This window comes from Canis lupus, chromosome 11 (genome assembly GCF_011100685.1).
Source record: "Canis lupus familiaris isolate Mischka breed German Shepherd chromosome 11, alternate assembly UU_Cfam_GSD_1.0, whole genome shotgun sequence".
NCBI lineage: Eukaryota > Metazoa > Chordata > Mammalia > Carnivora > Canidae > Canis > Canis lupus.
The window spans coordinates 27,155,482-27,173,829 of record NC_049232.1 but is presented as its reverse complement, the minus strand read 5'-3'; the positions used below and the strand labels follow the sequence as shown (position 1 = coordinate 27,173,829).

Below are 18,348 nucleotides of genomic sequence, written 5' to 3'. Positions count from 1 at the left end.
TCATACTTAAGGGTCTATACAACAAGAAGACATAACAATCATGAATATTTATGCCCCTAATGTGGGAGCTGCCAAGTATATCAATCAATTAATAACCAAAATAAAGAGGTACTTAGATAGTAATACGCTAATAGTGGGAGACTTCAACATGGCACTTTCTGCAAATGGCAGATATTCCAAGCACAACATCACCAAAGAAACAAGGGCTTTGAATGATACACTGGACAAGATGGATTTCACAGATATATACAGAACTTTGTGTCCAAATACAATGGAATACACATTCTTCTGAAGTGTACATGAAACTTTCTCCAGAATAGACCACATACTGGGTCACAAATCAGGTCTCAATCGATACCAAAAGATTGTGATTGTCCCCTGCATATTTTCAGACCACAATGCTTTGAAACCAGAACTCAATCACAAGAAGAAATTTGGAAGAAACTCAGACATGTGGAGGTTAAATAGCATCCTACTAAAAGATGAAAGGGTAAACCAGGAAATTAGAGAAGAATTAAAAAGATTCATGGAAACTAATGAAAATGAAGATACAACCGTTCAAAATCTTTGGGATACGGCAAAAGCAGTCCTAAGAGGGAAATACATCACAATACAAACATCCCTCAAAAAATTGGAAAAAACTCAAATATACCTCACACCTAAAGGAACTGGAGAAAGAAGAGCAAATAAAACCTACAACAAGCAAAAGAAGAACAATAATAAGGATGCGAGCAGAACTCAATGAAATAAACGAGAAGAACTGTAGAACAGATCAACAAACCCAGGAGTTGGTTCTTTGAAAGAATTGATAAGATAGATAAACCATTAACCAGCCTTATTAAAAAGGAAGAAGTCTCAAATTAATAAAATCATGAATGAAAGAGGAGAGATCACAACCGATACTAAGGAAATACAAACAATTTTAAAAACGTATTATGAGCACTATATGCCAATAAATTAGGCAATCTAGAAGAAATGGATGCATTTCTGGAAAACCACAAATTACCCAAAGTGGAACAGGAAGAAATAGAAAACCTGAACAACCTAATAACCAGGGAGGAAATTGAAGCGGTCATCAAACACCTCCCAAGACACAAAACTCCAAGGCCAGATGTCTTCCCAGGGGAATTCTATAAAACATTTAAAGAAGAAATAATACCTATTCTACTAAAGCTGTTCCAAAAGATAGAAAAGATAGAATACTTCCGAGCTCATTTTATGAGGGCAGTATCACCTTAAGTCCAAAACCAGACAAAGACCCCACCAAAAAGGAGAATTATAGACCAATATCCCTGATGAACACAGATGCAAAATTCTCAACAAGATACTAGTCAATGGGATCCAACAACACATTAAGAAGATTATTCACCATGACCAAGTGGGATTTATCCCCAGGATGCAGGGTTGGTTCAACACTTGTAAAACAATCAACATGATAGATCATATCAACAAGAGAAAACACAAGAACCATATGATCCTCTCAATAGATGCAGAGAAAGCATTTGAGAAAATACACCATCCATTCCTGACCAAAACTCTTCAGAGTGTAGCGATAGAGGGAACATTCTTCAGCATCTTAAAAACCATCTATGAAAAGCCCACAGCAAACATCATTCTCAATGGGGAAACACTGAGAGCCTTTCCCTAAGATCAGGAACAAGACAGGGATGTCCACTCTCACCACTGCTATTCAACATAGTACTAGAAGTCCAGCCTCAGCAATCAGGCAACAAAAAGAAATACAAGGCATTCAAACTGGCAAAGAAGTCAAGCTCTCCCCCTTCACAGAAGACATGATACTGTACATAGAAAACCAAAAGACTCCACCCCAAGATTGCTAGAACTCATAGAGCAATTCGGCAGTGTGGCAGGACACAAAATCAATGCCCAGAAGTCAGTGGCATTTGTATGCACTAACAATGAGATTGAAGAAAGAGAAATTAAGGAGTCAATCCCATTTACAATTGCACCCAAAAGCAGTATAAGATACCGAGGAGTAAACTTAACCAAGGAGGTAAAGGATCTATACCCTAAAAACTACAGAACACTTTTGAAAGAAATTAAGGAAGACACAAAGTGATGGAAAAACATTCCATGCTCATTAATTGGAAGAATAAATATTGTGGAAAACATCTATGCTACCCAGGACAATTTACACGTTCAATGCAATCCCTATCAAAACACCATAGACTTTCTTCAGAGATTTGGAACAAATCATCTTAATATTTGTGTGGAGTCAGAAAAGACCCTGAAAAATAAGAGGTTATTTTGTCTTGACTTGTTTTCAGGTTGTTTATCTCTGCAGCCTGGGTTTCTCTGGTGTCTTCTATGGTTTTTTTCAAGCCCAAGTAGTATACTTATGACTATAGTCCTAAATACTTGTTCAGATATATTGCTTATATCTGTTTTAAGTGAAACTTTTGCTGTGGTTTCTTCTTGATTTTGGGGGAGTGGGCAATTCCTCTGTCTTGTCATTTTGGCTAAGTTTCTGTCTTTTGCGTGTAATGAAAGCTTGTTATGTTTTCTGCTTTTGAGAGTAATGCTATATTAAGAAAAGGTCATGCACTGTCCAGGGTCTAATGCTTCAGGATGTGTTTATGGCATATGCTGTGTGCTCTCTGCTGTTGTGTCTTGGCTACTCTTTCTCCCAGCTTAGTCCTCTGCAGAGTTCCTCCTTGCTTGTAGTGGTGAATTTGGACGTTTAACTAGGTGTGCTTTGATTTGTTTGTTAAACCTGGTTTAAAAAAAAAAGAGAGAGAGAAGAAAAGAAAGCCTGACCCAAAAGAGAAGATGAAGAGGAACCAAAAAAGAAACAAAAAACTATAAACCTGATTCCAAAGAAAAAGAAAGAAAGAATATAAAGAAAGAATATAAAAAGGAATTCTGATTTTAAAAGAGAGAGAAGGGCAGCCCCGGTGGCGCAGCGGTTTAGCGCCGCCTGCAGCCCAGGGCGTGATCCTGGAGACCCTGGATCGAGTCCCACGTTGGGCTCCCTGCATGGAGCCTGCTTCTCCCTCTGCCTGTGTCTCTGCCTCTCTCTCTCTCTCTCTCTGCATCTCTATGAATAAATAAATAAAATCTTTAAAAATTAATTAATTAATTAATTAATTAAAGAGAGAAAAGGTAAGAAGACAAAATATATTATATATATTTTTTTTAACTGATTCCAAAGTTAAAAAAAAAAAAAAAAAAAAAAAAAAAAGCCTGGTCCTATTTCCACCACAACTAAAGCCGATGTTTTTTGGTTTTTGGTTTTTGGTTTTTTTAAGAGTCTATTTATTCATGAGAGACACAGAGAGAGAGGCAGAGGGAGAAGCAGGCTCCCTGCAAGGAGCCTGACGCAGGACTCCATCTCGCGACCCCAGGATCACACCCTGGGCCGAAGGCAGGCGCCAAACCGTTGCCACCCAGGGATCCCGAAGCTGATGTTTTGAAACACTCTATGATCAGTAGACTTGATGGATGTGGGGCAGCCGGTACTGGTCCTCTGGGAGAGAGGCCCACTGCACTGTCTCACAGTCAGACCTCCCCTATTATAAAGATGCCCTCCTGGGTGCCGCGGGGGCAGGGTTTGGTGTAAACGCCTCCAGCCTCCACTGGGGGCGCTGAGTTGCACACTGAAGTCTGTGCTAGTGGGTGAGAGGAAGATGGTGTCACCACCACTCCCCCCTCCACCACCCCCCATCCCAGGAAGGGGAGGCCCACCTACTGCTGTCCAGGAAGCCCTCACAAAAAATCAAACAATCTCTCTTCGGTCCCAAGCTTCCATCAGATCCCTGCCCTCAACCCGCCTGTGTCCAGGCCAATGATATGCCACAGTTCTGTGTTTGGTCCTGGGCTGGGATTCAACATTCCAAATATTAAAGGACCCTGCAAGGCACAGACCCACTCCCATCCCCTAGAGGAGAAACTTGCAGAGCTGTTTCTGTTGCTGTTTTGTTTTTTTTTTTTTTTTTCCCAGAAAAGCAGTCTCAGGGCTGCACAAGTGATTGGAGTTTATGGTGAAGCACAGCAAAGAGCTGCAACCAGGTTATCTACCTTTGTGCATGTTTCTGTCCCTTACTGATGAACAGCCACTCATGGCACCTGGTGGGTCTTTTGTCCTTGGAAAGGCAATATACCCTCTTTCAAATCTGCTCCAGGAATGGGAATGTTCTCTCCCTGTGCAAACTAGAGGAACCCTGTCCACTGTCCAATCCTGGTTGTTTGCCCTCCCTCTCCATATGAGCACTGCTGAGTAACTGGCTTGACTCTGGCAAGTGGCATGGACTTCTAAACCCGTAGAATTTGGACTCTATTTTTGTAAAAACTTTCAATAGTCAGTTTCTCTCAATTCCCCAAACAATGCTTTTGGGGGAGTGTTTTTCTTGCATGATTCCAACATGCTGCTCTCACTCCCTCTCTCTCTGTCTCTCTCTGTCCTCTTGATGTGGGAAACAAAGGCATAAGAAATGTAGCTTAAATCAAAATCTTCTACAGCTTGCAGCCCACTGATAGATACCTGAAACATAAAAAGCATGACCTTCCTCAAGGAACTCATGGCTGTGTTTCTACCTTAATGTTTAAAAGTAACCATATCTTGGTGACATCTGGCCCCTCAAGGTCCTGAAAGTTTTGCTTCCAGATTTCTTGGAGACTTGCACTCTCCCTAACCCCTAGTAATTAAAAAGTATACAATGAGTCACTCTTTACACTCCCAGTATAGCTCTTTCTGCCTACAGGTCCTGTCCGGTGAGTAGGGAAGGGTTTAAATTGTAGGCAGGTGGGATAGGAAGTCCCTGACTTCCCTGATTGGATTCCAAAACTATTCCTGGCAAGTGGAGACAGAGCTGAACAAAAGGTAAGGGAACAAACCAAGTCAGCACAAGAACCTCAAGGCCACAAGAATCCCAGTCAGTTCTTAATAAAAGACTGCCACTAAAAGCCCTCAGTGGCAATCTTCAGGATCCCTCTCACTCTAGAGAGATTTCATCTTTCCTTTTTGCTCTCACTTTCAATTAATAAACTTTTTGCTTTACCATTTTGTGTCCACAAGATTCATTCTTTGTTTTTGTTTTTTGTTTTTAAGATTCATTCTCCGACCTTGAGACAAGAACCCTGCAATTCTGCAACACTTTCTCTGCAGAAAGGACTCATTTTCCTCTGTGGCACCCTGGCTTTTCTCTTCCTCAATTCATGTCTCCACACGTCATACCTGCTGGTTTCTCACCCTCTAATTTTGAAGACTGTTTTCTTAATCCTTAGATCAATCTCCTAAGTGTTCAAAATGATTTGATATTGATCTAGCTGTGTTGGAAGGTCAAGGCAAGCGCAGGGTCCCCTTACTATTCCACTGTCTTAACTCCTTTCCCTCCCCAATTTTTTGGTTCTCCTTTGACTACATAATTTCATAGTTCATGTCTTCTTTCTCAAATATTTTTTTCTTTTGCTTGAGTCATTCTTTTGCTGATGTTTTCTATTTTATTTTTAATTTTATTCATTATATTCCTCAGCTTGAAAACTTTTTGTCTGAATTTTTAGGGTTTCTATTTCTGTTTAACTTCTCATTTTCTTTATTTCATTGAATTGTCTTTCTCTGCTTTGTTGTACCTCACTGAATTCTGGGAACAGCTATTTTTAATTCTTTAAATTGCAGACCTCCATGTCTTTGGGGTTGGTCCCTGGAAATTATTGTGATCCTTTGGTTATGTCATGTTTCTTTCAATGTCATGTTACTTAAAGTGTTGCATTGCTGTGTTTGCATTTGAAGTAGCAGTCACCTTCTCCATCTTTACCAATTGTCTTCAAATAAGAAATAGCTTCCATTAACCCTGATAGGGATTCTGAGACTTTCTCAAACTTTCTATATAGATACAACTGTTCTGTGCTACTTATTCCCTCTTGTGGCAAGATTTTCAAGTTTTTATGCCTTCTTTCCATTCGGCAGAGTAAGGATAGCTTCTTTTTGTTTTCCCAAAGGTGGCACTAAAGCTCAAATTTGTGATCTCTGCCCAACCCTCAAATTCAGCCCAGCTTTCGCCACATTCCCAACCAGATATCTATCAAAGTTTATTCCCACCACTGCTATCAGGAGTGCTGTTGGTCATAGGATGGGGAGGGCAAGGCTCATTAGATGCTGAGGATGCCTGTAGGCCAGTTGGGGGCATCCACAAGTGTGGCATTCCCAGTGGCTCCCAGCATGAGACAAGCAAGCCTCTTGATGGGGACCACAGTGAAGTTAGGATCTGTACCCCTTTAATGCCCCTTGAGAGTCTTATCTGCCTCTCTCCCAGTCTCTTCCCACCCCTAATTTTTAAAAGATTTTATGTATTTATTTGACAGAAAGAGAGAGAGCACACACACAAACAGGGGGAGCGACAGGCAGAGGAAGAGGAAAAAGCAGGCTCCTCGTTGAGCAGGCAGCCCAATGAGGGGCTTGATCCCAGGACCCTGGATCATGACCTGAAATGAAAGCAAATGTTTAACCAAATGAGCCACCCAGGACCCCCTACATGCCCTAAACTTTATATCTCAGTATACTTTATATCTCTTTTTTATAAACTTTATATCTTTTTATTCAGTATTCTGAGTAGGTAAGAGAGAAATGATCCCCTTTTGCAGTGTCCTGCACAACTGGGGAAGCCAGTTGCACTCACATGCACTCACATGCTCTCCCTTTCCCCCACAGGATAAATCACAGGTTGAGGAAGATCTTTCCTGACCCTGAGCTGTACTGCCTGAGGAAAGGGGTGATGTGGGTAAAGTCAAGCTAATTCTCTTAATCCAGTATGTCCAAACTCAGAAAAAAAAAAAATGTATATATAAATATATTTTTGTTTGTTTCTTTGTGTTTCCTCCAGCAGTGTGCTGGAACTTCTCAGAAGCCTGGACTTTCACAAAGTCTCTCTCATCTATAAGTGAGTGTCAATGACAGTGTTTTTGAGGAGGCCCTAGATAGTGGACAGTGGTTAAGGTGGGCTGGAGCAGGTTCATGGACCGCTGCAGAAAACACAGCCAGTACTTAGGTTTGTATACTTATTGCTCAATACACATGTGAGTGAGACTCCTCCTGGGTCTTTTGTCATATGGTACTTGATCCCACAGTTTTCATAAAAGCTCTTTTATCTATGGATAAATACCAAATTATTGTCATTGAGTTGGGGAACAAAAACAAAAGATGTCTTATTTTTCTACCATGATGTTGACATTACTCCCTTTGAGCCATCTTTTCGTTTGATTTTGTAATACTTCTACAATGCAGCTTATCCTACAAAGAAGCCCTTTGTAAGGACAACTCTCTTAAGAAAAAAAGAAATATAGATTTGGACATAGATATTGATATAACTAAACATTTATTTGACAATTTTTGGAGACAAGAAAAAAGCTGATGAAAAATGTCAGTGCTAGAAACCTTGTAAATGATAATGAGGAGAGATGGAGATAACAGGGGCTGAGTTGGTCTTTATCAATCCCCCCCCCCATAACTGCTTAAGGAAAACTGATCTTGCCTGAGGGGAGGAAATGGATTACAGAAGAAATACAGTTTGTTTTGTTCTGTTTTTTAGAGAGACGAATAACATAAGTGGGATTGGGGGGAGGGACAGAGAGAGAGAGTGAGAGAGAATCCCCAGCAGGTTCTACACCCAGTGCAGAGCCCACTGCTGGTCTGGATCTCACAACCCAGAGATTATGACCTGAGAAGAAATCAAGAGTTGGATGCTTAACTGACTGAGCCACCCAGGTGCCCCAAGAAATACAATTTTTTATCTCTGATTTATTTCACCTATTTAGTTTGCCTAGGTCAGTGATTCTTAGTAAACTTGATTTCATGACTAATTTTACATTAATATAGATGGGATAGAGTAGAGGAAGGGGTGGGCCAATACTATGATTCAATCAATAACTTCTTATTACTTTTCCCATAAAAGATTATTCTATTCTATTATTTCTCTTAAACACAATCTCTGCCTCAGGAAGCCAGCATGAGACATAATTTTTCAAATAAAGTTTATCCTCAACATTCTTTCCTGCCATTTCTCTGCTCCTTCCTCTTTCCCAGACAGCCATCGCTCTCAGGCTGCTTCCTGACTATGAGATCACCACACACAGACATTGCCTCCTGTCCTATACCTCAAGTCTTCCCTACCTCGATTGCCCCATGCATTTGACACATACTCATTGAGGGAATGGTTACCAAGAGAGTCCAGAGGATACAGGAGGACATGGAAGACAGAGCTCATAGGCTAGTTATGAAGACTTAAAATGTTCCAATATGATCCATTAATTTATGTTATAATATCATTGACACTATACCCTATCCTCTAAGGAGTATTTGCATTTTTTAAAGATTTTATTTATTATTTATTCATGAGAGACAGAAAGAGAGAGAGAGAGGCAGAGACACAGGCAGAGAGAGAAATAGGCTCCATGCAAGGAGCCCAACGTGGGACTCGATCCCGGGTCTCCAGGATCACGCCCTGGGCTGAAGGCGGCGCTAAACCGCTGAGCCACTCCAGATGCCTGAGTATTTGCATTTTAAGAGGATCTCCAGAGATACAAAACTCATCACTCATCAAAAGGATGACTCTCTTCATGATGGAAATTTTAGTAAGCAACAAGCTAAAGAGAGAGATATGCTGGTGCCAGAAAGTATATTTCAAACCACACCACAAAGAGAATTGTTTACCCCAACTCAGACTGACAAGTGCTCTCCACAAAATGTAAACCTCTTGATAAAAATGTACTGACTAGATAAATAGATAAATAGATTAAAAGAAAGGCAGGTTGATAATAAATAAATAAATGGACAGATGGTCTGGGAAGTTTACTGATGAAGACTTACATGACATATTGCCACATATTTAATATAAAGTATTATTAACAGGTATTGGAAAACTGACAAGGCAAATGGAATACTGAAACTATTGTGAAAATGGATATTGAAGAAAGCAGTTATCACTGCTATAGATATAGAATAAAGAGAAGTGTTTGGAAATTAAATCTAAGAAGATTGAAGGAAGAAACTCTTCAGGCTAAGATTCAGACCCCTGAGGAATCGTTGCTGCTCAGCAGTTAACGGAGCTCCTGGTGTTTGGAGGAGGGACCAGAGAGCAAGACAGAGACCTCTGAAGAAGGGACATGAGCTAGCTGGCACTAATGTCTCTGGATGGTACAATGGGGCTGGTTCTAGGAGTACTGCGATCATTGCAAACTAGAATCAACTGTGGTTAATGAAAATCACTGCATTCAAGGTACCTTTGCTTGGTTGATGGGAGAGAAATTGGAAGGAGACAGGATGGGGCAGGCTTTTCTGCTTCCTCCAGTCTTCTGGTCTCCTTCTAGCACTGTTGACCTGGCTTAACAGGGAGCCAGCTGGCAAAGAAGTAATGGGGTTTGAGAATCCCAGCCCCAACATCATAAAGGTGAACAGAGAATGGATCTGAAGCTAAGAGATAATAGTTTAACTATCTACACACATATTAGTTTAGATGTTAGTGTTTTCCACTTCTGCTTTACAAAAATATCCTTTGCTTTTAAATAAGTGATTTAAAATTTAAAATTATATTTTTAATTACACTTTTTAAAAGTTATTTCTGACTGACATAATAATTCAGTTTGTCAGACATCATCTTTCCATGTGGAAATTAAACCTTCGTTTATTGAGAAAATATATTCACTTATAAGGAAATGTCTTTTCCTCAAGGAAAGTAAATATGTCTAAGGGGTTGTCACTTCATCATAAGATTTGGACGAGATCTTTTTTCTCATGGGATTTGAGCAGGATTTGAATTGTATAATAAAAATATGGAAGTTTCTCAAAAATAAATCACAGCACTCAGAACATATCAAAGTTTCAAAAGTAAGTGACTGCCAGAAAGTTTTGAGGACTCCTGTGTATATATTCAGGTTTCAGAGATAAATATATTTGTATTTATATATCGTAAAATATTCCTTCAACGACATAGGTAACAATATCAACAAAAACTTACTGAGAGGTACTGCATGCTGGGCACTCTTCTAAGTACTTAGCACAATTTAACATATCTAATCCTCACTGTGACCCTAAAAAGCACCTGTAGTTTACAGACTAGTTAACTTGCCCAGGGTCACATAGCTAGTTAGTGATACAGACAGAATTTGAATTCTGAAGTCTGATTTCAGGACTCATACATTTTATTTCTAAAAGTTGTGGTCCCAAATCTAAAGCTATCAAGTCTCATTTCTTAAAGAAAGAATTATAAAAATAAAGAAAACTTGCCAAGGAAAAACACTGCCACAATTAATCATTTAGAGAAAGAATCATATTCAGACCCTCTTTCAGCCATACATCATCTAACTAAAGGACACTGAGACATGGGCTCAGAACTCTGAAGTGGGTTCTGTGCAGTGGGCTGCTGCCACCACCTGGTTCCTACAATAACACTGCAGGAAACTGGAAACAGGAACACTGGGCATAGGAATATCCAGTACTGGGCTAAAATGTGGGGAGAAAGAATGCTTACAAGTCAAGCCATGACATGGATACAACAAAACTCACATAAAACAAGAAATTTACTATAAATCATTATCTCTAAAACATTATGCTGAGGGGAAAAAATTAGATTTTTAAACATACATATCATGTGATCCCATTTATGAGAAACTTTAGAAAAGGCAAATCTAATCTATACTAATAATACATCAGTGGTTACCTGGGCCTGAACTTATTATTATTTTTTAAAGATTTTATTTATTTATTTATTCATGAGAGACACACAAAGAGAGAGAGAGAGAGAGAGAGACAGACAAAAAGGAAGAGACACAGGTAGAGGGAGAAGCAGGCTCCGTGCAGGGAGCTCGACGTGGGACTTGATCCCAGGTCTCCAGGATCATGCCCTGGGCCAAAGGCGGTGCTAAACCGCTGAGCCACCCAGGCTGCCCTGGGTCTGGACTTATTGACTGAAAAAAAGTACAAGGCAACTTTTGAAGTGATGAAATTGTTCCATATCTTGATTATAATGGTAGTTACATGGGCATAATGATTTGTCAAAAACACATGAAACTATACAATTAGAATAGATATATTTTACCATATGTAAAGTATACCTCAATAAAGTTGATAAGAAAGCATTGCTCTACATTATTTCTAGAGAAGGGAGTTTATTCATTCAATAAATATTTATTGAGTGCTTACTATGTCCTAGCTTTCTTCTGTAAGGTTTGTATCATCAATGAACAAAACAGATGAAGATCCCTGTTATCATGGAGCTTGCATTCTAACAAGAGAAAGAAGAAAAGGAACACAAATTAAGGGAGAAAAGAAAATTATAAGCCTAAATGGTTCAAAATTAAGCATTTAGCAATACTAACTCTAACAAAAAATTGTTAAGTTATGACCTTGGGCAAAATATCTAACTCATGCACTCAATAAATATTTAATAAGAACCTATCATGTATCAAACATTTCTAAGAGCAAAGTTACAAAAATTATAAGACATAATCCAATTCAAGAGAACTATGTATGAATTGACAGTTGATTTCCAGTGTAATAAGAGCTGTGATAGCTGTAAGCACAGAGTGCTCTGTAACTGAATCTTAGGTTAGGGAAATCATCTCCTAATTTAAAGCTAAATAATGAGTAGATGTCACAGGAGAAATAGGAGGTAGGGAAGCCATCAAGTAGGGAAGCAGTTTATTCAAAGAAACACTAAAGATGAAGATTATAGCTTATTCTGGAACCTGAAAAGGAATCAGTGTGATTGCAGTGGGACAGTTGGAAAAGATGAGAGTTCGAACAAAAGAAAGAGAGGAGTCAACACCTTCTTGAAAACCTTTCAAGAATCTTGAAAATCCTGTAGAAGAAGTTGGACATTTTTTTGGAGGCTGAGAGAAACAATTGAAGGGTTTTCAGCAGAGAAAGTATAAACAAAGATTTATGCTTTTTTTAAAAAAATAAGCTTTCCTTAATACCAGTAAGTATTAGTATATAGACAAGCCCCAAATGATATACTAGTGGTTACAAATAATATATCCATGGCTTACCAATACCTGCAAATGGGCAACAAGCCAGCAGCCAAAATGAAGGCTTGACTATTGACCTGAGGAATTTTGGGGAACCAGGAGAGAAGACCTTCACCCAACGTAGCCGGCTCTTTGTGGGCAATCTTCCTCCTGATATCACTGAGGAGGAGATGAGGAAACTATTTGAGAAATATGGGAAAGCGGGTGAAGTCTTCATTCATAAGGATAAGGGCTTTGGCTTTATCAGCTTGGAAAGACAAACCCTAGTGGAGATTGCCAAAGTAGAATTGGACAACATGCCACTTCATGGAAAGCAGCTGCGTGTGCGCTTTGCCTGCTATAGTGCATCCCTTATGGTCGGAAACCTTCCTCAGTATGTTTCCAATGAACTGCTGGAGGAAGCCTTTTCTGCGTTTGGCCAGGTGGAAAGGGCTATAGTCCTCGTGGATGATGGAGGAAGGCCCTCAGGAAAAGGCATTGTTGAATTCTCAGGGAAGCCAGCTGCTCGGAAAGCTCTGGACAGGTACAGGGGAAGGTTCCTTCCTGCTAACCACATTTCCTCGGCCTGGGACTGTGGAGCCCATGGACCAGTTGGATGATGAAGAGGGACTTCCAGAGAAACTGGTTATAAAGAATCAGCAATTTCACAAGGGGTGAGAGCAGCCACCCAGATTTGCACAGCCTGGATCCTTTGAGCATGAGTATGCCATGCGCTGGAAGGCACTGACTGAGATGGAGAAGCAGCAGCAGGACCAAGTGGGCTGCCACATCAAGGAAGCTCATGAGAAGCTGGAGATGGAGGTGGAGGCTGCCCGCCATGAGCACCAGGTCATGCTAATGAGACAGGATTTGATGAGGCGTCAAGAAGAACTTAGGAGGATGGAAGAGCTGCACAACCAAGAAGTGCAAAAACGAAAGCAACTGGAGCTCAGGCAGGAGGAGGAGCTCAGACACCGAGAGGAAGAAATGTGGCAGCAAGAAGAAGAAATGAGGGGATCCCTGGGTGGCTCAGCGGTTAAGCGCCTGCCTTTGGCCCAGGGTGTGATCCTGGAGACCGGGGATCGAGTCCCGCGTCGGGCTCCCTGCATGGAGCCTGCTTCTCCCTCTGCCTGTGTCTCTGCCTCTCTCTTTCTCTCTCTCTCTCTCTCTCTCTGTGTGTGTGTGTGTGTCTCATTAATAAATAAATAAAATCTTTAAATAAAAAAAATAAAAAAGAAGAAGAAATGATGCGGTGACAGCGGGCAGGATTCAAGGGAACATTCCCTGATGCGAAAGAACAGGAGATATGGGTTGGCCAGATGGCTATGGGAGGTGCTATGGGCATAAACAATAGAGGTGCCATGCCCCCTGCTCCAGTGCCACCTGGTACCCCAGCTCCTCCAGGACCTGCCACTATGATGCCAGACGGAACCTTGGGGTTGACCCCACCAACAACTGAACGCTTTGGCCAGGCTGCTACAATGGAAGGAATTGGGGTAATTGGTGGACCCCCTCCTGCATTCAACCATGCAGCTCCTGGAGCTGAATTTGCTCCAAACAAACGTCACAGATACTAATAACAATTTCAATGTCTAGTTTCCCAAAAACCCTTAAAAGAAGGAGCCTTTTTGGACTAGTCAGAATTCAGCCCTGGAAAAGTGTTAGGGATTCCTCCCAATAGTTAGGTCTTCCTTGCCTGTACTACTCTGAGGGAGTTTACTGGAGGCTGAGGGCAAGGGAGAGGTGATATTTAACAAATCAGTTCTGTGTGGTATATCGTTTAACTAATTGATTCTGTGTGGTGCATTCCTGAAGTCTCATGTGATTGTTGAGGGTCTTGAGGGGTGGAACCATGGCAAAATGGTTAGAAAAATCCAGTTAGAGCCCCCATTAATCTTGATCATTCCAATCTTGTCCATCCTGTTCTTTTTGCTTTCTCATTCTTATATCCTCCAACCCATAGACACTGCCACATACACCACGAAAACAAATATCCCCCAATGACCTTAGCCCCACTCCATTCACTCACAGGTGGGAATTCAGGCAAATGTCCAAAGAGGTCACAGACAACATACATATGATTCTGTTATATCCCATATATTACCCCTTCATGTCTGAAGCAAGACCTTTCTCTTAGAGATTTTCATTTTAGTGTATCTTTAAAAAATCTTGTGTTAAGTTGCCTCCATCTTTTTTCTGGGTAAGGACAACCCAGGAATGGCCCTTTTATGTCTATGATGCTGTTCACAGCTTTTCTTGATAGCCTTAGTACAATCTTGGGAACAGGGTTGCTGTATGCTGAAGGTCAGACAGTAGCTCTTAGCCTTGCCTATCTTAGGTAGTTATGCTGTGCATTTTTTTAAAATTGGTGTACCATGTTTGATTTGTCTCTGATACCTTTGGAGTTTTTCTGAGAAATGGAGTAGTGATGCAGCATCAACTTATTAAAATACGTTTTAAGCCTTTAAAAATATATATATCCATGGCTTAAAAATTCAAATATATTTATTTATACATAGTGAAATATTAAACATCATTACCAAATTTTTAGAGTAAGAGAATTTTAGAGATACATCAACTTAACTGTAAAGTATACAGGGGGGGAGGAGCAAGATGGCGGAAGAGTAGGGTCGCCAAATCACCTGTCTCCACCAAACTACCTAGAAAACCTTCCAATCATCCTGAAAATCTATGAATTCGGCCTGAGATTTAAAGAGAGACCAGCTGGAATGCGACAGTGAGAAGAGTTCGCGCTTCTATCAAGGTAGGAGGACGGGGGAAAAGAAGTAAAGAAACAAAGGCCTCCAAGGGGAGGGGCCCGCGAGGAGCCGGGCTGAGGCCGGGGCGAGTGTCCCCAGGACAGGAGAGCCCCGTCCCGGAGGAGCAGGAGCTGCACCGACCTTCCCGGGCGGAAAGGGGCTCGCAGGGAGTTGGAGCAGGACCCAGGAGGGCGGGGATGCCCTCGGGCTCCCTGGGACACTAATAGACACCTGCGCCCCGGGAGAGTGCGCCGAGCTCCCTAAGGGCTGCAGCGCGCACGGCGGGACCCGGAGCAGCTCGGGGGGCTCGGGCGGCGGCTCCGCGGAGGGGGCTGCGCGGCCCGGGAGCGCGAATCCAACAGCGCAGGCTCCGGAGCACAGGGCGCCGGGACACAGCCCAGGATCCCGCCTCCCCCGGGACAGGCAGAGGCCGGGAGGGCCCAGGACCGCAAGGAAGCTCCTGCCCCAGCTGAGCACATCAGCGGCCCCGCCCCGGAGCCTCCAGGCCCTGCAGACGGAGTTCCTGCCGGAGCTGAATCCAGGGCTCCAGAGCTGCCCCGCCACTGGGGCTGTTCCTCCTGCGGCCTCACGGGGTAAACAACCCCCACCGAGCCCTGCACCAGGCAGGGGCACAGCAGCTCCCCCAACTGCTAACACCTGAAAATCAGCACAACAGGCCCCTCCCCCAGAACACCAGCTAGACGGACAACTTCCAGGAGAAGCCAAGGGACTTAAAGTACACAGAATCAGAAGATACTCCCCGGTGGTTCTTTTTTTGTTTGTTTTTGTTTTTGTTTTTGTTTTGTTTTGCTTTTTGATTTGTTTCCTTCCCCCACCCCCTTTTTTTTCTCCTTTCTTTTTCTTTCTCTTTTTCTTCTTTTTTTTTTTTTCGTTTTTTTTTTTTTCTTCCCTTTTTTTTTCTCTTTCTCTTTTCTTTCCTTCTTTCTCTCCTCTCTTTTTCTCTTTTTCCCAATACAACTTGCTTTTGGCCACTCTGCACTGAGCAAAATGACTAGAAGGAAAACCTCACCTCAAAAGAAAGAATCAGAAACAGTCTTCTCTCCCACAGAGTTACAAAATCTGGATTACAATTCAATGTCAGAAAGCCAATTCAGAAGCACTATTATACAGCTACTGGTGGCTCTAGAAAAAAGTATAAAGGACTCAAGAGACTTCATGACTGCAGAATTTAGAGCTAATCAGGCAGAAATTAAAAATCAATTGAATGAGATGCAATCCAAACTAGAAGTCCTAACGACGAGGGTTAACGAGGTGGAAGAACGAGTGAGTGACCTAGAAGACAAGTTGATAGCAAAGAGGGAAACTGAGGAAAAAAGAGACAAACAATTAAAAGACCATGAAGATAGATTAAGGGAAATAAACGACAGCCTGAGGAAGAAAAACCTACGTTTAATTGGGGTTCCCGAGGGCGCCGAAAGGGACAGAGGGCCAGAATATGTATTTGAACAAATTCTAGCTGAAAACTTTCCTAATCTGGGAAGGGAAACAGGCATTCAGATCCAGGAAATAGAGAGATCCCCCCATAAAATCAATAAAAACCGTTCAACACCTCGACATTTAATTGTGAAGCTTGCAAATTCCAAAGATAAAGAGAAGATCCTTAAAGCAGCAAGAGACAAGAAATCCCTGACTTTTATGGGGAGGAGTATTAGGGTAACAGCAGACCTCTCCACAGAGACCTGGCAGGCCAGAAAGGGCTGGCAAGATATATTCAGGGTCCTAAATGAAAAGAACATGCAACCAAGAATACTTTATCCAGCAAGGCTCTCATTCAAAATGGAAGGAGAGATAAAGAGCTTCCAAGACAGGCAGCAACTAAAAGAATATGTGACCTCCAAACCAGCTCTGCAAGAAATTTTAAGGGGGCCTCTTAAAATTCCCCTTTAAGAAGAAGTTCAGTGGAACAGTCCACAAAAACAAGGACTGAATAGATATCATGATGACACTAAACTCATATCTCTCAATAGTAACTCTGAATGTGAACGGGCTTAATGACCCCATCAAAAGGCGCAGGGTTTCAGACTGGATAAAAAAGCAGGACCCATCTATTTGCTGTCTACAAGAGACTCATTTTAGACAGAAGGACACCTACAGCCTGAAAATAAAAGGTTGGAGAACCATTTACCATTCGAATGGTCCTCAAAAGAAAGCAGGGGTAGCCATCCTTATATCAGATAAACTAAAATTTACCCCAAAGACTGTAGTGAGAGATGAAGAGGGACACTATATCATACTTAAAGGATCTATTCAACAAGAGGACTTAACAATCCTCAATATATATGCTCCGAATGTGGGAGCTGCCAAATATATAAATCAATTATTAACCAAAGTGAAGAAATACTTAGATAATAATACACTTATACTTGGTGACTTCAATCTAGCTCTTTCTATACTCGATAGGTCTTCTAAGCAAAACATCTCCAAAGAAACGAGAGCTTTAGATGATACACTGGACCAGATGGATTTCACAGATATCTACAGAACTTTACATCCAAACTCAACTGAATACACATTCTTCTCAAGCGCACATGGAACTTTCTCCAGAATAGACCACATATTGGGTCACAAATCGGGTCTGAACCGATACCAAAAGATTGGGATTGTCCCCTGCATATTCTCGGACCATAATGCCTTGAAATTAGAACTAAATCACAACAAGAAGTTTGGAAGGACCTCAAACACATGGAGGTTAAGGACCATCCTGCTAAAAGATAAAAGGGTCAACCAGGAAATTAAGGAAGAATTAAAAAGATTCATGGAAACTAATGAGAATGAAGATACAACCGTTCAAAATCTTTGGGATGCAGCAAAAGCAGTCCTAAGGGGGAAATACATCGCAATACAAGCATCCATTCAAAAACTGGAAAGAACTCAAATACAAAAGCTAACCTTACACATAAAGGAGCTAGAGAAAAAACAGCAAATAGATCCTACACCCAAGAGAAGAAGGGAGTTAATAAAGATTCGAGCAGAACTCAACGAAATCGAGACCAGAAGAACTGTGGAACAGATCAACAGAACCAGGAGTTGGTTCTTTGAAAGAATTAATAAGATAGATAAACCATTAGCCAGCCTTATTAAAAAGAAGAGAGAGAAGACTCAAATTAATAAAATCATGAATGAGAAAGGAGAGATCACTACCAACACCAAGGAAATACAAACGATTTTAAAAACATATTATGAACAGCTATACGCCAATAAATTAGGCAATCTAGAAGAAATGGACGCATTCCTGGAAAGCCACAAACTACCAAAACTGGAACAGGAAGAAATAGAAAACCTGAACAGGCCAATAACCAGGGAGGAAATTGAAGCAGTCATCAAAAACCTCCCAAGACACAAGAGTCCAGGGCCAGATGGCTTCCCAGGAGAATTTTATCAAACGTTTAAAGAAGAAATCATACCTATTCTCCTAAAGCTGTTTGGAAAGATAGAAAGAGATGGAGTACTTCCAAATTCGTTCTATGAAGCCAGCATCACCTTAATTCCAAAGCCAGACAAAGACCCCGCCAAAAAGGAGAATTACAGACCAATATCCCTGATGAACATGGATGCAAAAATTCTCAACAAGATACTGGCCAATAGGATCCAACAGTACATTAAGAAAATT

The 18,348-nt window shown here is 41.3% G+C and overlaps 1 pseudogene; it reads left to right on the top strand.

The window, feature by feature from the left end:
• Positions 1-12,052: 12,052 nt before the first annotated feature.
• Positions 12,053-13,535, top strand: LOC100855983 (annotated as a pseudogene).
• The last annotated feature ends 4,813 nt before the right edge of the window (positions 13,536-18,348 follow it).